This window comes from Bacillus rossius, chromosome 10 (genome assembly GCF_032445375.1).
Source record: "Bacillus rossius redtenbacheri isolate Brsri chromosome 10, Brsri_v3, whole genome shotgun sequence".
NCBI classification, from domain to species: domain Eukaryota; kingdom Metazoa; phylum Arthropoda; class Insecta; order Phasmatodea; family Bacillidae; genus Bacillus; species Bacillus rossius.
Genome location: NC_086337.1, coordinates 39,095,044 through 39,119,980, shown reverse-complemented (window position 1 = coordinate 39,119,980; position 24,937 = coordinate 39,095,044). Strand labels below are relative to the sequence as shown.

Sequence of the window (24,937 nt, the reverse complement as noted above, 5' to 3'; positions counted from 1 at the left end):
CTTTTTGATTGCAGGCCACTCTTCCTCCTCCTCTCCCCCCCATTTCATCCCTCTTCTTTTTCCGTATCTATTCCGGCGTTTATGCCCTTTGCGCGCGCTCCGCCCATCCGAGTAATCTCTTTCTCTTTGTCTTTCCGCCCTACGATTCGTCGCTCGCAGAGTTCCGATAATTTTTTTTTTTTTTTTTTCAAATCGACGCGTTTTTCTGTTCGTCGCCCCTGACTTGTCGAGTCTGTCGGCGCGTCGCCAAATCTCGATAGCATAACTCGCCATTTCTCTCTTTCTCTCTCTTTATGCAGGTGTTCAAACGCTTCCACGATCTTGATCGGAATAACTCCCAGTCGTTTGTCCGTCGCCGAACGAGAGAGGCATCAGATAAGTTGAGTTTGTTCTGTGGAGGCCGTGCCCTGATTTTCAGTCGGTCCTCGGGAAAGTTTGCTATGGCGATAAAGAAATCTACGCGCGGAGCAGTCGCGAACTAAGTTAGCGTCATTTGAAAATTTGGAGCCTGCCAGAAACTCTTGAAGCGTCATTTTTGATCTATTTATTTTCTAGGATTTATCGCTGAAGGGGCCCGCCTGTCATGAATGCGGGAACATTTTAACTTTATACTGTGGGACTTTATTCCCGGAGTTCGGTTTGAATACGTGCAAGAGGCTGTCTGTTGATGAAGATTTGAAGTAGTCTTCTGAACTTTTCCAATTAAAATGTCTTTGGTGAGTTATGTTTTACGAAAATAACTTTCCAAATGTTTAGGAACTACCTTCAGATCGCACATAAGGTTAACTTCCATGTTACGAAAGCCTGCGCGTGTAGAAGTGAACAATTACAGTATAACCTCTAATAATATAATGATATGGCCTTTTTATTGTACCTATGTTCATACGTATTTGCTAAGAAGTCACAAAGTTTCGAAAGAGTAACGATTCGTACAAATAATTTATCGATTAAACTTTGATGCAACGTAAAAATTGAACAGCAGTTGTTTCACATGCTTCTTTTAAAAGTTTGTGTTTGGGGTGAAAAAATACTTATTTTGCTATGGGATTAATATGAAATCAGCGGCAGACATTTTGTGTGTTCGCTCTGACTTGTTTTACAAAATGACCAGTGAAGCAGGTTTCCGCAGCAGGATAAATCTGTTAAACAGGAAAAACCTAAGGGAATCGAAAAAGTTTCTTCAAAACTTGGAAAACACTGAGCGATAAAATGCTAGTTACAAAACTTAATTTGTAAATTTTAATGCTAGTTTGTTCCTTTACTGTCTTTAAACCAGTCTGTAGTTTAATCACGAATTTGTGTACTTGAAAACCCTATAAGTTTTCATCGTTAAGAAAACGCAAGGAAAACAGTTTTTAAAAAAAAAATGTTGTGATTTAATGATATGGAGTACGATAAAATGTCGAAAGTTTTTCACCTGGTCGTAACCAATAATGTATTGTCTGTATGTTCGATAGTGTAGTGGTATCGTGTTACAAACTGGCTGTGATGGTTACACAGCATTGGTGGAGATGGTTGCAGACTGTTTATTGTGCGGGGAATGGACAGTTGACATGTTACGTTTTGTTTTGATACATAATAATTAGTTAACACACACACACATATATAGAAAAAAAGGATTGAACTAGGAAAAAAAAAAGTTTGGTTGGACAGGGATAACTTGGATAACTTAGGGAAATGGTCTATAGATTATGTGTGTTGGAACCCTGTGACGGTAATAGGGAAACAATATTTTAATGTGTAACACCTTAGCTCTATCGCTGTACGCAATTTGGTGGCATTTCGTGAATGCGACGGAAATGTGGAACAATTGTGGTACTGCCATCTGTAGCGGATGTCGCGAATTGAAGTTCACAAAGCCAAAGGGAAACTTTTTACTAGATGGGGCAGTATTTTAATAAAATTGCTAGTAAAAAATCAGGTTCAAAGCTGAGATTTAGTGTTCTGTTAGGTATTTTTTTTATTCTTTTTATCGGAGACGTTTCATTATATACCTACTTTAAAATTTCGGTCTGCTTATTAAATGATTCAATAGTAGACGGAGCTGCTCTGGCAGTGAATTCTAGCGGTGAACCCGGAAACTACGTGTGATTATCGTCCAGAAATGTAGTTTAAACACAATATTCGTATATTTATCACGCTTGAACTTGAATTTCTGCTCATTATCTTTCATCCAAGAAAGCGTTGTCTTGATATGTTGTCATTTGGAACAGTTATTTGAGCTGCTCTGATCAATAATTATTCATAGCGAATGACGATGAAATCAACACCGAATGGGCCCGTTAATGCAAGGAAAAACACAATTTACCTATATAAATGACCAAATTTGGTCTGTTAAAAAGGAAAATTTATGTTGCTATGTTTAGGAAATTTAAACATTTATGTGGGCCTACTATGTACAAGAATGCATTTAGTTTTTTGCGTGCAGTTTTTTCTAGTAGTACTGGAAAAGTAACTTAAAAGTTAAGTAATTAGCTGTCCATCACTTGGAAATTCATGAATACATAAATTGGGTTTCCATCATTGCATTTCGACTCTTTTAAATTCATATTAATAGAATAAATTTAAAGACAGAGAAATCTCATTGTTTCGTAATTAAGTAGTAAAAAGACTCGTACATAGCTTACAATGACTGATAGATCAAATTAATATTGTCACGATCCACCTTCAGAGGGGGGGGGGGGGGCGAGAATCGTAGCTCTTTACATAGAAACAACTCGCTTGGCATCAACTAGTCTTAACTTCATAAAATACTTTACTGTACCTAGGATCATAGGTTCGTCATCCCGTACAGGATGTCTGGTGAGAGCTGAACTAAGGAGATTTTGCAAAATAACATAATACTTAATTAAAATTATTTTATTCTTAAAGTCAAATACTCAACATCATTTTAAAGAACATTTAAATAGCAGGATTACAATTTAAAACAATAATCTCTTTACTTCCTTAACGATTGAACGACCTTACAAGAGAGAGAATGAGAGAACTTCACTAAACACTTCCCTAGTCCTTCCGAATACCTCAAATCATAATTAATACTTAAAATTAAAACAAAGATAAGTCCATACTCACATTTTCCGAAAAGCCTTTCTTGATCGATTACTTTAAAAAAATAACGTAGGGGCCTCTCCTGCCCTTGAAATCCCGAACGAACATTACATTTTAAAAACTATGACGCGTGACCCCTGACGAGGGCCATAGCCTCCGCCCGAAAGCTTGACGACTACATTATGACCTAACTTAAATTAAACGACTCGTGGCCTCTGGCGTCGACCATAGCTTCCGCCCGAAAGCTTGAATTCCTACATCACGAACGAACTAACAACTCGTGACCACAGGTGAGACGCATAGCCTCCGCCTGAGTGAGCCTGAATTCCTACATCACGAACGAACTAACAACTCGTGACCACAGGTGAGACGCATAGCCTCCGCCTGAGTGAGCCCCGAGTCACCACTCACTTGCGCTTAAATTCGCGCGCCCTGCCGCGCCTACCATAACAAAAGCTCGTTATTGAAGTCAAATTTACTAAACAACTAACTAGAACATCTGGGAAGACTACCCCCCCTCTACCCCAATGTGCAGGCCACACCGCGCGGCTTGTTACGACAGCGCGCCCCAGTAACTGCGGCCCGTGGCTGCGCCAGCGCGCGGCCAAACAAACAAACAAAATTCTGCAAGCCCGCAGCGCGCCGCGCCGGCCCCGTGCCCCAATTACATGGTCACGCCACTTGCGCTGACGAGTGAACAGAGCAGCCAGCCCAGAGTCCCGTCAGTAAAGTCCCTAAATTTGATTTCAACAACCCTGCAAAATTTCAACCCGCGACATAACCCTCCCCTCACAGAGCTCGAGCCCCATCGAGCTACCTCAAAATTACAAATTGTCTTTTTCCATTAAACCATAACTATAAATTCCTCATTTCACAAAAATAATAATTTTCTTAGTTCCTTGCTGTCTGAACATACATCTAGATTCTGCATAAGATTTATTTTAAAACAACAAGTATTCATAAAATTAAATGTAAAACTTTTATCTGGTTTGTTCTCACAGGAACCTTCAGAGGCTCGAGTTCTCAATTCTAAAAAAATTGTTCTGTTAGTGAAGCTCTCTTTACAAATTAAATTACTGTTCTTAGTTTCTCAGTATTCGTTAAACAATGTGCAAATTCTTGATAATTATTATTATTTTTTTTTTTCGGTTTCCGTTTATTACCATACTTCTTTCGTTCTTCAAAAAAAAATTAAGTGTCCTTACAGTGTTTCAATTAATTAAACTCTTATCTCGTGAAGGTTGGTGCAACTCCTCGAAGTCAGTGTTGTCGAGAAGAGTAGCTCCCTGGGCTGGCCATCAGCAAACACCACTCAACTCCAACAGCTACTGGACTGGCTTCCAGGGCAGCTCACAACTTCTCCCCACATCTGCTTCGGAGTTGTGCCATCCTCATCACGAACAGATTACAATTCTGAAACATCATCAACAGGCATTACCATCACGCCTGACAAATACAAAACTAACTACTAAACTGCAATCGATGGGCAAGGATGCAAACACACAAAAAAATATAATTAATTAATTCAACTGCTAACATAAAGTATCCCACCCTTAGCATAATCTAATCAGGCAAATAATTTGATAGGAAAAACTTAAGGAAGGGAAACATGACCTCCAATGATTTTCCCTAACTCTTGAGTCTTGATCTTCTCTATACAGCAAATAGTCCCCACGAAGTAACTGGGTTGAAGGTCAGTTCACATGACCCACCCATAACCTCTTCTACTCTTCTTTTCTTCTGGGGGCAACCACAATGCCCACCAATCTCTCTCCATGGTGCCGAACCAGCTATCCCATGAGAGTAAACAACGTAGTCAATAGAAGCGCAGAGGGGAAACACCAATCTCTGGCTTGTCGAGTCATAAAACTGCTTTATCTTCTTCTTCTTCTGAGTAAAAATATCTGACTAACCTTGCTTCTATTCTTCCAAACAGTAAAAGTTCATCAGGTATCTTCATGAAAGAAACATTCTAACTAATAATTCTTCATTTTTCTTCTTCTTTATTTCTGTTAGTTGTAATAGAAGGCCATGTTAGGGAGGTTATAGGGAAAAAGAGTGGCCAATTCCCACCCCATCACCCACCTAGATCATGACTAATTAACTTTTAAACTTTCTATTTCAAACAAATAAAAAAAAAACATTTTTTTTTATTCAAACTTTTAAACTATAATTACTTTTACTTCATAACCTCAAAAGCTAATCAATAATTCTAAATGAAATTGTGATTTACTGCATCCTTGTTCCATCCGATCTGTTTGTTTATAACCTTTCTTGTAAAGTATAAAATTTTCAAACATTACTAATTCAAAAAAAAATTAAATTCTGGTGTCCTTTGAGTTACAATTAACTTTACTATTTCTTAGCTTGAAATAATTTAAGTTTTCAGAACTATTTCATTGTCTAATTCACAACACTTAAAAATCAACTCAAAACAACAAATCATCAAAATCAATAAGATCATCTGACCTACCTATCAGTACTGTGAACTTGAACTGTTCGTACACATTTATAATAAGCTATTGTATTTAAATTCCAACCTAAATAAGGTTTAAAAAAAAACTACTAATCCCTCTGTAAATTAAGAAAATTAACTTTAAAAATTAAACTTAAGGTATTAGTTCTTTTTGACAGCTACCACAACTCACTAGTTCCATTACATTACTATAACCTAAAAAGTTCTGTAAATAATGTTTATAACAAAAAAACTCCAGTTACTGTCTTCCATAAAAAAATAAAACTTTACATGACCTTATTAATCTCCACTTGTAAGTCCATGGCTGCCAGCTTTCTCTTCTCTTGAATCTTCAGTCTTGGCTCTTGTTTCAGTGATCTTGTATCTTGTCTCTCGAACTCTTGTCATCTTGTAAACTGGACTGCTGCTCAGCTCATCTTAAGGAATCTGTAACAGTTTCAAAAATACATGTTAATTTAAATTACATAATTCCTGTTCTTTGGTCCTAAAAAAAATTGTATTATTAGTACACATTACCCTGAAACAACATTATTATTCATTGTTTATTACTTAAAAAAAATGCTTTACCATAAAATCCTTTTTTGTTCTTTTCATTAGGCCTATTTATTTTCCTTCTTCTTAATTAAATTCTGCTTCAAATGTTAATCCTAACTTAAGACCTACCATCTATTTATTATTCATTACCTACATTATTTATGTTACCCTAAAATTCCCATAAGTTTCTAATACTTCCTATCAAAGACATTCTCTCTAAAAAAAAATTTACTTGTGACTCTTAACTTAACAAACTTAAAAAAAACTTTTACACTAGACTTAACTTATTATTCATTCTTAGTTACTAAATTTCTATATGTAAACTTTAGTACTTACAAACAAAAACTGCCTATTTCTCTCTACCTCTTAATCTCTTTCAATTATTACAATAATAATGTTACCTTGCATCTTTAAACTTTCTTCTTTTCAATTAAATTAGACATCTCATAACAATAAAAATTCTGCCTATACTCTTCTTATGGGTGTACAAACCAACAACAAAATTTCAAATTCTCAAGTTTCCTTATATTTAAATTATGCAATGCACATAACCTCTGTGGTGCCTGTACCCTTTTAGGCCTACCACCTTCTCCTCTCACAGCATGACTCTTATTCCTCGGGGTCTGTATTCACTGTTACAAATCAAATATCTCAAAAAAAATTAAAAACAAATTTATTATTTTAAGAAAACAAAAATTTACATTGAATTTACTATGGAGCCTGGAAATCTTAATGTCTCACAGCAGCTAACATGACTAAATCCCATGGAACCCCAGGTTTACATAACCTGTGCCCAAAAATTTAAGCATACCAGGCTTTCTCTGCACTGGTTTTACAGCATCACACACTATTTAGGGCCCCTGATCTGCCATCAGTCCCAAGGAGTTTTCCCACAACCCCTCTCTACACAAGCGCCTACCGCATTCCTCTCAATTGGCTATCGGTTTTACGGCATTCTTTTGGGATCCGACCATCAAGTTAGGGCTAATCGAACACTAAACCTCCATACTTCCAAACTAATGTAAATCAATTAAATTTTCTCTGTAAATTCTAAAAATCAAAAAAAATTATTCCAACATGCCAAAGAAACTTCCAAAAAAAATTCATAATCTTATCTTCAAACCATTAAAATAAAAATAAATAGATTACTCTGTTTTCTCCTTAATAACTGTAAACTGTCAACAAATATCATGTCGTAAATTTTAACTATGCTTACTGACTCTTAATCATAAAATCTCATTTGTCCTAATTAAAAACAACCGATTTCCTTAAAATCTCACTGTATCTCTCATACTCAAACTTCACTGGTTGAATATCTCAATAAATTCAAAAACAATTATCTAAACTCTTAAAGAAACTCCTCCCCAATTATTCAAATAAATTACTTCACCTTATTTTATTTCATTACTTAAAACACCTTACTCAAAAAAAATTAATTAATTATCTAGCTATCTTCCATTATTATTTATTTACCGAACAAAACTTTCTCCTAAATTAATTTAGTAAAATTCAATTTCACATTAGGCAAGTACACTAACTCTCTACAGCAATGTTTCTCATTTCCCTCCTTCCTAACTGAATCCAATCTTACTTAACCTCCAGGGAATTTACCTCACAAAATAACCAAAAATTTCACTGTAGTGCCTATCTGCTATAGGCCCACTACACAGGGGGCTCTAACCCCACCAACAAACTTCATTGAAATGGTACCCTATCCCATACAGGATAGCCACTTCGGTACTACCATGGGGAACTCCTGCCCCAAACTACTAACAACACTCAGGATTCTCCTAACCCTTAATTCACGTAGATAGCCCATCTCCTATGGGTCTGTTCTACAATCCCTACTTCCCAGGGACACAACACCTCACCTTAGGGTCCCTCGCCCTAAAGAAAACATTAATTTTGTCTCTCTGTTCCCTTGGAGTAAATTCCCTCTACACACAAAAACTATCCTTCCCACTTTTCTCAATGCTTATCGATTTTATAATGTACCTCCTTAATAATGTTTACAAATCCCAAAAAAATATTTTTAAAACCGAGGTAGAATTTAACTAACAAAAACATAAACAACTTACAACGAAACACTTCTAGCCTATACATCATACACTTCTTAAATTAAATTACTTACATACTGAAAGTTCCTCTTCTCCTAAAACACACTTAAATTTAAATTTATTTAACCAATAGTCTATTTTCTTATCGCTAAGTTACCGTACAGCTGATCAAAACAAGGTCACGGCCTGTCCACGTCTCCGTATGAGCCCGTGACGTCACCGAATTCCATCAGGTGCGCCAACCCTCGCTTGCGGTTCCTCCGTTCTCCGCTAGGTCTCAGCACCTCCCCGTCACGTGTTCACTCTGCCACGTCCACTGACGTGTCGTTCTGAAACAACTCTCAACATTTTTCTAATTAAAACAAAACATCACTATAAATTCTATAACTCTCTTTTACATAAACTCTCGTTTTCTCTTTAATTCCTTTCTAACGTTTATCCTTCCCTCGACTGATTTAATTCGTACGTCTCGTCTCCTACGCGCACGAAAACAAAACAAACTTCTCTTGAAAATAATTCCTATTTACGAAAAAAACTTTATTTTAAATTTTAACTCTCTTAACCTACAATCTTAAAATTAATTTCAATTAAATTAAACCACTTGCATTATCTCTATTAATCATTTAAATTATAACGTATTCTCCTCACGTAAAAATCCCTGATAAACTCAACGACTTAAAACAACTTATCACTATAAACTTTATCCTTACAAGTATACTCAAATAAACATCTGTTACGTCAAAAAAAAAATCTCAAAGACTTCCTCCACTATAGACTAAAATTCCGTAATCCTCTCCTCAAGTAAACTCTTAATAACCTGCTATCAGAAGCTGAAACTAACTTAATAATAAACATAAAAATCTACCTCTCTCTCTCTCCAGAAATAGAACCTATCCGGCGAACTCTACCATTTCTTTCACGTGCACCTACCCGGCGCCTCCACCATTTCTGTCACGATCCACCTTCAGAGGGGGGGGGGGCGAGAATCGTAGCTCTTTACATAGAAACAACTCGCTTGGCATCAACTAGTCTTAACTTCATAAAATACTTTACTGTACCTAGGATCATAGGTTCGTCATCCCGTACAGGATGTCTGGTGAGAGCTGAACTAAGGAGATTTTGCAAAATAACATAATACTTAATTAAAATTATTTTATTCTTAAAGTCAAATACTCAACATCATTTTAAAGAACATTTAAATAGCAGGATTACAATTTAAAACAATAATCTCTTTACTTCCTTAACGATTGAACGACCTTACAAGAGAGAGAATGAGAGAACTTCACTAAACACTTCCCTAGTCCTTCCGAATACCTCAAATCATAATTAATACTTAAAATTAAAACAAAGATAAGTCCATACTCACATTTTCCGAAAAGCCTTTCTTGATCGATTACTTTAAAAAAATAACGTAGGGGCCTCTCCTGCCCTTGAAATCCCGAACGAACATTACATTTTAAAAACTATGACGCGTGACCCCTGACGAGGGCCATAGCCTCCGCCCGAAAGCTTGACGACTACATTATGACCTAACTTAAATTAAACGACTCGTGGCCTCTGGCGTCGACCATAGCTTCCGCCCGAAAGCTTGAATTCCTACATCACGAACGAACTAACAACTCGTGACCACAGGTGAGACGCATAGCCTCCGCCTGAGTGAGCCCCGAGTCACCACTCACTTGCGCTTAAATTCGCGCGCCCTGCCGCGCCTACCATAACAAAAGCTCGTTATTGAAGTCAAATTTACTAAACAACTAACTAGAACATCTGGGAAGACTACCCCCCCTCTACCCCAATGTGCAGGCCACACCGCGCGGCTTGTTACGACAGCGCGCCCCAGTAACTGCGGCCCGTGGCTGCGCCAGCGCGCGGCCAAACAAACAAACAAAATTCTGCAAGCCCGCAGCGCGCCGCGCCGGCCCCGTGCCCCAATTACATGGTCACGCCACTTGCGCTGACGAGTGAACAGAGCAGCCAGCCCAGAGTCCCGTCAGTAAAGTCCCTAAATTTGATTTCAACAACCCTGCAAAATTTCAACCCGCGACAATATACTACAAAAGTATAGGCCCTAAAAAGGCCCGTAGAAAATTCCACGATATATCTATATTGTAAGGATGGCCCTCGGTAACCATTTTTATCGTCATGAATTGGTTAGAAACTAGTTGTTTGCAGTGGATCGCATCTGTGCGAAACGGGGACGAATCGCTGGTAATACACACACGCATATATATACACACACACACACACACACACACTTATAGTTACGAGGACTAGTGACGGTGCTGGCCAGCCCAGCCCACGCGTCTGTCTGCGGGCGAGGCGCGATGCAGATAACGCTTATCCCTCCATTACCGCGACATGCCTAATCCGATTAGCAACGTTACCTCGCTTCCCCCCCTTTTTTTTCCCCCCCACTATCACAGAGCTTTCCCACTGAGCCCGAAGTATTCTCTGCGGCTCTCGAGGGTTCGGCACGTTTCCAGAGCTCTCCGTCTGCTTGAAGTGGCGCAACTAGGACGCCATTTTTCATCGGAGATTCGAGTGTTTAAGTCGGGGATTCTGATTACGAGACAATTCGGAGGGCTTCTAAAACCTTTCCAGGGCAGAACTTGGCAGGCATTTAAACGGGGAGGCTTGACCTGCGGGGCTTGTGAAGTGAAGTGAAGTGAAGAGGGTGAGTGACCCTTTTGGTGAGCGATAGCGGACGGCGAGCGGCGGGCTTCGTGTGCGAAGATTGGGTGCATCGGAAACAGAAGCATCCGAGTGTTGCGTGTGCGGCGGACGAGTGAGTACATATTGAGGCAGTTTGTAGAGACAGAGGTGCGCGGTATGAGACGAGCAGTAGAGAGAGCCACAGTCGATATGAGCTCCAGTTGGTAATTTAATAGGTAAATATTAGTAAATAAATAAAAATGTGTCTTATTGGTCTATCCTTTCGGACCTGTTTCCCGACTTGTGCGCGCGTGTGTGTTTGTTTATGTATGCACGATGTTAGTTACACACACAATGTTCACAAAAATAAAAATAAAAATTTATATAAATAAAATCTTTAAAAAAAATTACAACGAAATTCGTTTAAGTGTAAAACCATATAATCTTGGTTCCAGTAACTGTTTACGTGAGCTGCTTACATACCATACATCCTTGTTGGCGCCCAGCTGGATTTAAGGTAGCGACGTCAGATGTAGTCGGCTCGTTATCTTCAAAAATAGCCCCCGCGAACAGCATACTAGCGGACCACGATTCCCCTGAGGTCGCCTCGTTACGCCTTTCCTGCGAAGTTTCTTCGTCTGAATCGCGAGATCTTTTGCGCGCCCGCTAAGTCGTAACTGCCAACGGCTTCCGTCCGCCTGTAACGAATCCGCTTTGCTACTTAAGCCTCCCCAAGTAAAGCGTAACAACACGCCGGGGAAATATTTTCGGATGCTTATTCCAAGATTTTTCGGATTTGTTCGAATGCACAGTATATCTCTTTTTTCTTTCTTTCAGGTAGATGTAGACGAGAAGACTGCTTATAGAAGTAGTTACCATGGCTTGTATTTCGGGCATTTTTCTACCTATATTTAGCTTCATGGGCCATAGACACGTAAAACCGTCTCAACTCTAACGTTTATATATTTTAATACCTCTGTCATATTTATGGACACCATGGCTGCCGTAATTTCGCAGATATCACTTCCAGACTGATGCATGAAATATAATTATTGGAGAATCTCGGACGAGTTCGTCATGGGAAAAATTTAACCGTGGGAGGGGGGATATTGGAAATTTTTTTTCTTCATGCTGAAATTCTAGAGACAGGAAAAACTCGCAAGTTCGACGACGTTCAGGATAGACTCCACTGTCTTCTGCATCCTCTGGAAAAATGGTCAGTTGTTCATGAGCTGCTGACTTGTGAGAAGTCTCAACTGGGTAACTTGCGATTCGATACTCCGAAGATTTCTCATAAGTAGAGACCTGCGAAATTCGCGGTTTCGATGGCCTTCAGGATAGACTGCACATACTCCTGTACACTCGGGAAAATAACGCAAGTCCATTGGCTGCCGACTTGTAAGTCGTCTCAGCTGGTTTGTCTGTGATTCGATACTTATTTGGTTGAGGGTTTATAACTGGTTGAGATTCGTCCAGATGAACGGTAAGCCAATAGCAAAATTATCCAAGAGGTATATGTGTTTGAATTCTAGCCTATCACCGAATGAATCAGCGAATTTTGCAGGTCTCTACTCATAAGTCCTTAGTCCTTCAGATTAACTGTGTGCCAATAGCAGAAGCACCATAAAGGTAGAGGTAGTTGAATGTTAGCTTTTTGCAAAATAATGTATCCGCGAATTTTTTCAGGTATTTGAGGTAATTCCCGACAGTGTAAGTGTAAGCTACCCTTATGTGACGGTGTGTGTGTGTGAGGGGGGGGGGGGGGGCTGGTGGTAGGGTGTTGTTTCACGGAAGATAGCCGCTTGTCGCGCCAAGGCCCCGCTGAGAACGCTAACTGCCTCGGGGCAACGACGGGCCAGCTGTCGATATGATCGTGGTTGTGTTGGCGTTAAAGGATACAAGGGGGAAAGGGGGAAGGAAGGGTTGCAGATTATCCCCTCCCGCCGCCCAAGTTTATAATGAAGGGTTCTGTCTCTTCAGTCAGCGCTGCGTCAGGGCGCCAAAACTACTTCCCACCCTCACACCCGCCTTCACGTTACATCCATGGACCTCCTCCTCTTAACCGAACCTGCCACCCACGGGACATACGAGGGGGTGGACGGGGTTTTGCCCCCGGGTTTGGGGGGGGGGGGGAGGGAGTTTGGTGATGTCGCCGATGACTTGCGACCTCTCGGGAGAGGAAACTTTCTTTCCTAATCCCCTTTTCGGCTCCTCCTTAGTGGAGATGTTACACCCCGTTCTTCCCCTCTCTGAAGGCTAGTCATGATGGGGGAGGGGTGGAGACTGTGTGACGGAAATTACTTTTCTCGATGGAGGCGGAGGGATATATATATTTTTTTGTACGTGAGGTAGAAGAGCGCGAGTTGGACGAAGCGATTGTTTCCGTTCCCCCCTCGGAATAAGGGAAAGGAGGATGGGAAGAGGGGAAGAGAAACAATCTGAGACCCCCGATATCCCGCCATGTGCTTTTATCAGAAGCTAATATACGGGATGAGTCTTAATTCGACCGAAAAAAAAATCTTCGGCTGCTGATGCAGCACACAGAAATAAGTTGAAAATGGGCCTACTCAGAAAAAATAAAATATAAAAATAAAATTTATCTGCGTTTTGAACGTGTGCTCTCATTAATGTAGAAATGTTACTAACTAACGGTGTATTGACATTTTTTGCGGTGTTATTTCGGTTTTATCGCCATTCACTATATAGTCCTTTTCCTAGATATCTATAAATATTTGGAGACTGTTCACTTAGATCATTTGTAAATTATCTCTGATGATGTTTTTTCTTTGTTTTCTAACATAAAAATCGTCATATTCCTGTGCATAGTAGATCTTTTTCGTATTATGTTCACTTTTTATCACAAGGCTATGCATACAAAAATCTCTCTTTTGATATAGATAGTTAAGAAAAGTTTATTAAATTGTCCTGGATTTCCTGAAATTGTTTGACGAGAAATTTTTAGACCTATTTTATCACGATGATTTCTGTTTGTTCGTGTTAAAATTAAATGAACGTTTTGTACGATGATTTACGAGGATAACCGTAAATTTACGCAGATGTCTAGATGAATGGTCATCAGTGATTTTTTTTAAATATAACTTGAAAATTTTTTTAACAGTGTGTAGCCTCCTGTTTGGATCTGATATCTATATATAATGGAATTGTTGATTTTGAATTTCCTTTTCAATCAACAGTGTCCGAGAAGGCTCTTTATTTAATTGATTGGGGAATTAATTGGAAGAGGGAACAGCACTGGAATTGGTCTGAATAGACGAATCACGCCGGGGGAGGGGGAGGATGACGTCATGTGGAATCCTTGTGTGTTCTAGAATACAACTCCTGTTTGCGCCGTTTCAGGTCGGAGAAGTTTCTATACAATATTATGCAAATTGTGTCACGAAGAACTGTTGTGGATGAACTTTTAAATTGACGGAAGCTATAAATCTGAGTTAGGGTTAAGCCAACTATCATAACCTCAAGGAAATAATATATATTATTTTTCAATAAAAAAATTTTTTTTTTTAAATAAAAACCCACAGTTTTATTCAGAGCTTAATGACTATTGTACACTTGGCCTTCAAAACGAGGGGAACTGTTTACACGAGATTTCGAAATATAACACCTCCATCCTGCTTTCCCACCCCTTCAAGCGGAATTTTGGTAGGCCTACTATACTAATATATCAGTTTAGACAAATTAAAACTGTTTATATTTAATGCTGATGCAATATATTGTGTTCATTCTTAAATCTTCCCTTTGTGTGTTTTCGTACCATAATTTTACTGGGCCACTACAATTTGTAAGTTGTGTGATTGCTAAGAACACCATAGATAGCTAAGTAAATGCATAGATGTTGCCTTGCACTTATTCGTATGTATTAGCCTTCCTCGTTGTTTACGGATAACAATTAGAAAGTTTTTAAAATGGTTCTTTAAACGAATTGTATGGCTTATGTCGATATGCACAAATTTTTTTACTGCAAATATAAGTTCTGCAAGCATTATTTCAGGAGCAGCATATGCAGTAAGGTTATGATAATCATTGTATATGAAGACGTCAACATTACACAAACTGTATGTCGATTATCTAGAGAAATGTATGTGGCTTAAATTAATTTACTTCAGTTCAGCCATTTTGTGTTCAAATATCTTTGTCAAGATAACTTATGCAATGCAACGCTAAAACAGCATAGACTTTCCAAGCCCAGAAGTCCCATATTAAAGAATATCTTGCTCTATCGTAAAGCTAGTTGAAACTGTGACGAACTATTATTTTATTTGTGAATATAAATATTTTAACTGTCCTCAGATATAACATTTATAAACCTATGATTATACTAGTGTACACTCTATCGTCAACGATAGTTATACAAAATTGTGCTGATTTTATTAATGAGGATACATGCTCTATCAGTTCTTCTCCTTATATGTCATATTTAAGTAGTTGCTTGTGTGTTAAATGTTTTAATTGATTTCAGTATTTTTTGTTAAATGAAATTAATTTTGGTAATATATCCTTGAGTATGCCATTTTAAGTAAATATTATACGTATGTTCGCCCGGCAGCCTTACTTGACTCTTCTGTGCAAACACTACTTATTGATGAAATTTTACTCAATTGACTATTAAATTAGGGAGAGAAAAAAAACACCGTTTATCTGAGTTTCCGAAGGAGAAAAAAAAGCCTCTTCGTGATACATGAAGCCCGGGAAAGTCTTTAATACCTGAGGTGCGTTCTCAGTAGACCACAACTCATAGCTGCGTATAAGATTTACGGCGAATTGCTATAAAACTGAAGGGGGGAAAAAAAAAACCACCGCAAAGCATGTCGATATACAAGATATAACACCGAAATGCGGGCTGGATAAGCGGACGAGAGAACGAGTCACCTTCACGTGAGCCCCTTCAAGTTGTGCCCCCCCCCCCCTTCCCCCTCCCCCAGCGCTCACGGGGTCCGCTGGAGACGACGTGGTCACGTGACCCGTACACACACACACACACACGTGACCCGTGACACGTGACCCGTGTGTCTGACGTGCGTCTCGTCTGGTGCCGACGGCAGGCGTGTGCCTCTCAGGTAGGGAGGCCCCCGAACGAGAACACGACGGGCAGTCATTGGATGAGCAGATCCTTCAACTTTCAAGGCCCGTTGAGGTGGGTGAGTATCCGTCTGCTGCAAAAGACAGTCACCCCCCCTCTGTTGCGTAACCAAAAAATGTGCACGTGTGGACGGGATCCGTCGCAGCTCTTGCGTGTCAAAAAAAAACATGGACACGAAAAGACACGCAACGGCCTCGATCAAGTCGTTTTGTCGGTCTTTTCGCCGTCACTTCGAAGGAACTCGCGGCTCGACGAAAGAAACATGTGGACGGGTGGTGTGTCGTTTTTTTATTTTGTCGGCCCAACTGAATACAGAAAAAAATTCAAATTTCTTTGGTTGCATTTTTTTTTTTTTTTTTTTTTTTTTTTAATTTCTTGTACAGTCTTGGATCAGCGATGAGGCTTCAGGACAAAGTAAACACATGCAACGAACCAATTTTTACAACAAAAAAAGATAATGCGTTCTCGCAAAAAAAAAAAATCTGCATAATAGTAGTTTTTCTCAGAAAGCTTCAATTTTTAGTATCAAAATAAGGTTTATAACCTACAATGTCTACTTAATGCAGAAACCACCCCTCTGTTGCGTAACCAAAAAATGTGCACGTGTGGACGGGATCCGTCGCAGCTCTTGCGTGTCAAAAAAAAACATGGACACGAAAAGACACGCAACGGCCTCGATCAAGTCGTTTTGTCGGTCTTTTCGCCGTCACTTCGAAGGAACTCGCGGCTCGACGAAAGAAACATGTGGACGGGTGGTGTGTCGTTTTTTTATTTTGTCGGCCCAACTGAATACAGAAAAAAATTCAAATTTCTTTGGTTGCATTTTTTTTTTTTTTTTTTTTTTTTTTAATTTCTTGTACAGTCTTGGATCAGCGATGAGGCTTCAGGACAAAGTAAACACATGCAACGAACCAATTTTTACAACAAAAAAAGATAATGCGTTCTCGCAAAAAAAAAAAAATCTGCATAATAGTAGTTTTTCTCAGAAAGCTTCAATTTTTAGTATCAAAATAAGGTTTATAATCTACAATGTCTACTTAATGCAGAAACTAATTTTCTCGCTGCTTGAATTTCAAATTGGAAAAAAAAAATTAGTTAGGTAATCCATTCCTGTTCATTTATGAAGAGCACGAAAGCATGACATTAATCTCATATGGGTGTGTTTTTTATTTCATTATTCGTAATAATAAAATATTTGGAAAAATTCTAACAATTACTACAACTTATTAACATATTGATCGGTTCGTGTAATAAAACTGTAAACTATTTACGTAAATCTATTGCTTTTACAAAGACGAAAATGTCATACTGGATTCCATATTTCAGTGGATGTTCTTGTAAAGCTATAAGGGCGATTCTCCGTACTTTCATTAAGCACGTCTTAGCCTTTTTGACATGTTAGTCATACTTTTCGCTTTTAGGCATGTCTCAAATTTTGGAGTTTCTAAAAACATTCTAAAGGACTGCAACTCACTTATGCTTATACTCGAACGAATCCTCGTCTACAAAGTTAATCAGCCTCTTGAGATGCAATCCCTAATAAGCTATGGCTGTAATGGTAAATAATATATGCCATACACTTTTAATTTGTTTCAGTTATATATTAAATTTGGTACAATAAGCAATAATTTAATTAAAAACTTCAAATGCACATTGAAAAATAAATAGTAAGAAGCTAGCATCAATGAAAGTTTGTCCGGAAAAAAAAACTTAGTTGTAGCATTATCATCACAAAATCGTTTAAGATTTTGCACACTGAAATTAAGTAGACGTTGTAGGTTATAAACCTTAGTTTGATACTAAGAATTCCAGCTTCCTGAGAAAAAAGTACTATACTGTGTAGATTTGCGGCGAGAACGCATTTTGTTTTGTAAAATTTTTTTGTAGGTAATTTACTTTGTTTGCCCTGAAGCCTCGTTGCTGATCAAATCTTGTTGAGACTGCCACAGACCCTGACGTCGCCGATAAAATCTTGTTGAGGCTGCTAGACGCTGTCAGACACGCGGATGTATTCCAGCATCTCGTTTCCCTCTTCCCTCCTCCCTTCACCCCTCTTGACAGTTTCGGCTCAGATTTATCGGATTGCTCGGAGGCGCGTATTGAAACTGACTAGTGACGGTGTTGGGTTTGCCCGGGGGGGGGGGGGAGGGGGGGTGGATTGGAGGATCATTTGCCGGGTCACTCTGCCGTTCATTCCAGCCGCGTGGAGATTGGCTGATGACCGTCTCTCCCCCTCCCCCTCCCCTCCCTCTCATCTCAAAATCAGCCCTTCGTTCTCCGTCGATTCGTACAGTCTCCTGGCTGGTCCGCGAACTACGAGTCGTTGGGCGCAGTTCAACCGAGTGAGAGGTTGTTAGCGTCGTTTAAGTGTTCAATGCCAGTGTACCGGCGGCAGTTCTTCGAATGCCTGTGTCCCGTGGGCCTTTCTTTGTTGTTGTGTAGAATTGATAATTTGAAAACATTCAGCCATAGATAAAAGCAACTAATGTCATGACTCGCTAATTGCAAGCTTTAAGCTTCCAATAAGCCACATATAACAAATCTTTCTTTTGTTATATATTTTCCTGCCCGTGAGACCAGCTGTGTTACAGCTTTATTATTTTGGTGCTTTTAATGCAGAAATCGAAAGATATTATTTTTTGAATGATATATTTTTTTTTTGCGTGAATTTACTAGATTTAGAGGGACGCGCGTTTGACCAGAAAGTAAAATTAAATCCTCCTGAATTTGACTAGTTCGTACACGAATTATTTTGCAAAATAATCTCCCTGCACTACTATATATTACCTTTATTAATAAAGGAGATAGTTTGTGTGTGATTTTTTTTATTTTTTATTTTAACCATATTTGCTCTTTCATTGAATTATTGATGCTTTCTTCGTCTTTCGACAACGGCCATTACACCATCGATGCTTTATTGACTATTCACGTTCGGATCTTAATCGAGTATTTCGATAATTTTGTATTTGCCATTACATTGGCGCAGTTGAATGAATGTTAGCTTAAAGGCCATCGTTGCCCCTTAGCAGCTTCTGTGCTGGCGATACATTGATCTTTTTATTCACTAGCCCAAAATTGTTGTTGGGTGTTCTCTTTTACATACGTCTTGACGGATCTCAAGTGTATTTTATTACATTTAAAGTAATCCTCGGGCAACGATGTTTTAAAGTACCTACTTATTTATAAACTACGCGAGACGTAAATCTCGACGCAAAACATTGTCCAACTTTCAAACTTCTTGCGTTTACACCTACCTGGCACATGTATTGGAAGCTAATTGTTCCGAAAGATTTTAATTAAAGACGCAGAGTTTTTGTACGTAGATGGCAAATATGTTTTTATTGTATACATTCACCATTTTACTCATAAAATTTTCTCACTTGAAGATCCAATTGTTTAGTTCTAAACAAGCCCTGGGGAAAACATTTGTTTTCCACTATTTTACAGCTTCAATTCGTAGGGTTGGGGACTCTACAAGTTGGTTATTTGCATTGGTAGCTTCATGGCGACGTTGGTCCCCAGTGTATAGTTTATAAACCCGCCTTAGGGTCCTGGCGAGGAGCTTGCCACACTTATAGTCCGTGACGTGTAACGTTTTTAAAATTTGACATTTCTCAAAGGCAGTAGTGCCAATGGTCTAAGCGTCTTTCTGCCACTGTTGTTTCTGTCAACAGTGTTCGTAAAAAAAAACAACTTAAAATGTGTGGTCATCATTGTGAAGAAATAATCTCGTGATGCTTTGCAAGTGACACGTTGGGAAAAGAATCAATCACTGTGCCCATTTAGAAAAACCATGGGTCCCGGTTGTAAATAAATTCATCGGGATCCTTCCCTGTGTACAACCTTTCAAAACCGACTATATATGTATATATGTGTGTGTATATATATGTATATATATATATATATGTATATATATATGTACATATATATGTATATATATGTACATATATATATAGGTACTAGATAATGCCCGGCATGCGTTGCAATGCCTCAATCAATTTTTTAAACGTATACTAAGCATCTCTCTTTATCTCTCTAATTCTCTATCTCTCTATGTATATCTCTATAACTCACTCTATCTTTCTATTTATATCTCTATCTCTATATATATTTCTACATATATATCTCTATATATCTTTCTAGGGGACCCGACAGACATTGTCCTGCCCAAATGTACATATGTCGGTAAGTATTTCTACGCTGGACATTTTGTATCTTCTCATTATGCATACCCCTCCTCTTGGGCACGCCACTGCCGTTACCAAAAACCTTTCCCATGGTTACGCAGAAGGCAACAACAATGCAAAAGCCCGTTGCCATGGAGGCTAATTTGCAACAATGCTTAGTTTTTTTGTTTTTAAGCGTGTATTTTTAGTTTTTCTTAACTCGGAATCGAGATAAAATATCCAATTGTGAATCTAAACCATCCTCGAATCCCCGTGAACTCACACACAAAATTTCATCAAAATCGCGTACAAACAGACAGACAGAAAAAGTACTGTTTTATTATAGTAAGATAGATAGATTATTCTTACATGTTCGCATCCATGCAGTATATGAAAAATCAGCATGCATAGCCCCACACCTATAACTATACGTATCTGCTGCCCACGACTTTTTCCGCGTGGAATTTTGTATTATCTTGCACCATTTAGAAATTTAAACATTATAACATAACAGTTGATTCAGTTGTAGTAGTTTTCTTATGTTCACAAATGATAATTTTTCTCACCTCTATTTCAGTCTTTGCAATAAAAATATGTTACTACCTAAATTTTGAGTAAATATGTTTCTACTTTCAAATGTAATGAACGGAAGACACTTCATAAAATGTCTTTGTAAACCACATTTACTGTTCTTTCTGTCTCGAGCTAGAATGTAAAGATTGTCTGCATTACTGACCCGCGAGCAAGCTACATACATTTCAGAGAGAGAGAGAGTGAGAGAAAGACACCTATTGAATGTCTATCTAACTAATTTTTTTATGAGAGCATATTTTCATTAAATAAATCAAGAAATCATTCAACGATAAAAGCTGTTTATTTAATTAAGCGGACGGGTTCGCTCCAAGGAGAAAATTGACGCGGCGAGACCTCGTGGACATAGAGAAATGACACACACTCACTATTTGTGTGGCTATGAAACATGATTTATTTCTGCAATTTAAATTGTAATATACAAAAAGGGTATTGAAAATTGAAACAAATATGGCGACACTATAAACTGTCAGGATCTTTATTTTTTTCTTACTTTCTACTTAGTTCCTTACAATAGCAAAACTTAATGGCTTCTTATAATGAGTTTCAAATTTTGCTTTTAAAGCGTGTTTTTTTAGTTTTTCTTAACTCAAAATCGAGATAAAATATCCAATTGTGAATCTAAACCATCCTCACTATTTGTGTGGCTATGACACATGATTTTTTTTCTGCAATTTAAACAGTAATTTACAAAAAGGGTATTGAAAATTTAAACAAATATGGCGACACTATAAACTGTCAGGTTCTTTATTTTTTTCTTACTCTCTACTTAGTTCCTTACAATAGCAAAACTTAATGGCTTCTAATAATGCGTTGCAATTTTTGCTTTTAAAGTGTGTTTTTTTAGTTTTTCTTAACTCAGAATCGAGATAAAATATCCAATTGTGAATCTAAACCATCCTCACTATTTGTGTGGCTATGAAACATGATTTTTTTTCTGCAATTTAAAATGTAATATACAAAAAGGGTATTGAAAATTGAAACAAATATGGCGACACTATAAACTGTCAGGTTCTTTATTTTTTTCTTACTCTCTACTTAGTTCCTTACAATAGCAAAACTTAATGGCTTCTAATAATGCGTTGCAATTTTTGCTTTTAAAGTGTGTTTTTTTTAGTTTTTCTTAACTCAGAATCGAGATAAATATCTAATTGTGAATCTAAACCATCCTCACTATTTGTGTGGCTATGAAACATGATTTTTTTTCTGCAATTTAAATTGTAATATACAAAAAGGGTATTAAAAATTGAAACAAATATGGCGACACTATAAACTGTCAGGATCTTTATTTTTTTCTTACTCTCTACTTAGTTCCTTACATTAGCAAAATTTAATGGCTTCTAATAATGCGTTGCAATTTTTGCTTTTAAAGTGTGTTTTTTTAGTTTTTCTTAATTTAGAATCGAGATAAAATATCCAATTGTGAATCTAAACCATCCTCGAATCCCCGTGAACTCACACACAAAATTTCATCAAAATCGGTCCAGCCGTCTAGGAGGAGTTCAGTGACATACACACGCACACAAGAAATATATATATAAAGATATATATAAACTGTAAACATTACTATGGGCATAAATGGAAACGTGATCTGTGCGTTTCGCATTACTCTTAAGGTTTCCTATGAGTTAATGTTAATAATATGCTTATAATTTTCGTTCTTCAGGGTAGACCTAGGCATTAAAAAATCTCTTAACTCAACTGGGCCACGGGAAGTTTGGGGAACCCTCCCCCCCCTCTCTCCATTTTTTTCTCCCGTGTCCTCTTTCTCTGTTTCCGTCGAAGGTCCTGTCGAGAACTGTCCCCATTTGACACGAGCCACCCGCCGCGGGACTGTGTATCCGCGGCCCGCGGCCAGGTGACGGCTGCGCGCGCAGCTTCGCGTGTCCGGCGGAAGCCCGCGCGCTCCGGAAGTGCGGCGGCGGGGTGCTTCCGGCCCGGGTTTGGCGGGCTGAGAGAGAGAGAGAGACAGAGAGAGACCAGGGTAGCGTGGTGCGTCCACGCCCGGTCCTACACTGCAGGACTGCGTCTAGCGCGCCGTCGCGTCGCCCCCGGAGCGCGCAGTCTTCCCGTCGTGCACAAGGGCAACCGCAACATTATCTAGTGAGAGATAAGGTGAATTCAAGAATCCCTTACCGGGCGTTTCATGTCTGTGAAAAACACGCATTTCAGTCTCTTTCACTCTTACGGAAAATAATATTACGGAAACCACTTTTCATCCACCTTTAGCGTAATTTTTAAAAAAAAAAATGCTTTTCGTGAACAGACACCCACTCGGATATCCTGAACGGTCTCTGGTTTTTTTTTTTTTTTTTAAGAGCTGGTTGACGGGGGTAGTCTCACGTTCCACTCCACTGCAAGCTATGTGGGTGGTGTCTCGTGGGGAGGGGTAGCGGAGGGAGTATCTCTTGCGTCGAGACGCTCCGCGTCGTCGCCCCAGGCGCCGGAATGATTTCATTAGCGCCGGTGTCGCGGCCGGGGCTCGGCGAGAGGAGGGGTGATGGTGGTGGGGGGGGGGGATAAACTTTGATAATCAGACCCGCAGGAGTACAACCACCCCTCACGCACCTTGGGCGCGACCTCTTCCCCCCTCCCCCCCCCCCCCGCGGGGCCCGTGAACTCCTGCTGTGGTGGATTCCCCAAGACGCAAAAGACTTGAAGCTCTTGACGCAACAGCCGCTTATGTGTCGACAACCAGTGTTGCCAGATTGCTAGATGTCCCATGACGTGGGATTTCCACGAAGGAAAAAAAAATATAAATAAAAAATGAAATTTAACAGTTATTATTTTATCACTTTTTCAATTTGTGTTTTTTTTTTTTGTGTGTTCGTTTCAAAAATTCCCAAATTCCTTCTGTTACTACCTAAGATACGAAATAGATTTGTCAGACTACGTGGCACTACAAAAGTATCGAATATTCTTCAATGAACATGCAGAACTACAGATAATCTCAGACAATACAAACGAAGCCAAAGAACGATATATTATCGTAGGGTTGTGGCAATATTTGAAATTAAATTAGGGGTTGGCAAATCCAATCCACAAATACCATCAAATCCTTAGTATTTGAATGATTTGATATTCTTGGAGAAAGATTCGAAGGAAAATATTATAGGAAATAAACTAAATGAAAAAAATTCAACACTGATAACCTCTGAAGTTTACTACGTCAGTGTTTTTCTTCATACCTATCCTGTAACTGTTCCCCAAGGTATTGTAACTTTAAAAATGCAATTATATGAATAAAATTACGACATTTATTGATTCTGGAAACGAAATTTTTTGTAAAATCCAATTGAATGGTAGAATGTTTCAACATCATTAGTTAATTTTTTTTCTCATTTATTTTAAATTATTTTATTTTAGGTCATTTGACACCTGGATTCGGATTCTAGGGGTATTTTGGTGTACTTTCTGGGATTCGGACTCGAGATTCGGACTCGAGATTCGGATTCGATAAAATTGGGATTAGACCCATCACTACATCTAAATGAACACCCCTTCTTCCCCCGCCAGTTTTAACATGCTTTGGGACGTTTCGGAATGTTGCTGCCGGGAATACTGGCCATGCTGGAGGGGACAGTGACGCAGCTGTCGCGATCTCCAGACTCAGTCTTGAGAGAGAGAGAGAGAGAGAGAGAGAGAGAGAGAGAGAGAGAGAGAGAGAGAGAACTGCAGCACGTCGATACGTGTATGGTGTCGGTGGGGAGCCCGTGTCATGCCCTCGTGCGGAACAAGATCTGCCGGAATCAGAGGAGCCACCTGACAGTTTCATGGGAGCCGGCGACATCGCACATCTGACGACATGACATGGGGGGGAGCGCTACTGACATCAAGAGCTTTTGCGACTGCTCCCCATGTCGATCCGAGGGACGGCCCAGTCAATGCATGGCGAGAAATGGCCGTCTAACAAGACTTGACTGTTTCTCTGGCATTGCAACATCCTAGCTCTAGATGTACGCCATTTGATGGGAGTAATTTCGTGAATAGAACGGAAAGTCGCATGGAACACGTGTGTGTGTGTGTGTAACCACGGTGCTGCCATTTGTGGCACTTAACGCGAACCAAAGTTCACAAAGCCAAAGGGAAACGTCAAAGTATCAAATTTTAAATGAATTTTAACAAAATGGGTAGTATTAAAAAAAATAATTCGATCGTCAAAAACCAGATGCAAAAATCGGGGTTCAGTTTTTTTTGACGTCTTTTTTTGGTTTTTATCGGAGCTGTTTCATTGTATAATTTAAATTTTCGCTCTGCATATCGTACTGATTCGTTAGTCGACGTAGTTGCTCCGGCAACGAATTATAGCGACAGG

At 39.0% G+C, this 24,937-nt stretch overlaps 1 protein-coding gene and 1 long non-coding RNA gene across 2 annotated transcripts in view; one reads left to right on the top strand and one right to left on the bottom strand.

Moving 5' to 3' along the window:
• Nucleotides 1-24,937, top strand: part of LOC134536007 (DE-cadherin) — a 483,280-nt gene that overhangs the window by 389,988 nt on the left and 68,355 nt on the right. The gene's annotated exons all lie outside the window — the stretch shown is intronic.
• On the bottom strand, nucleotides 3,115-9,035 carry LOC134536006 (uncharacterized). Its single transcript, XR_010075744.1, has 2 exons — nucleotides 8,190-9,035; nucleotides 3,115-5,950 (listed from the first exon to the last, which is right to left on the bottom strand). It is a non-coding gene; the product is annotated as an uncharacterized LOC134536006 (long non-coding RNA).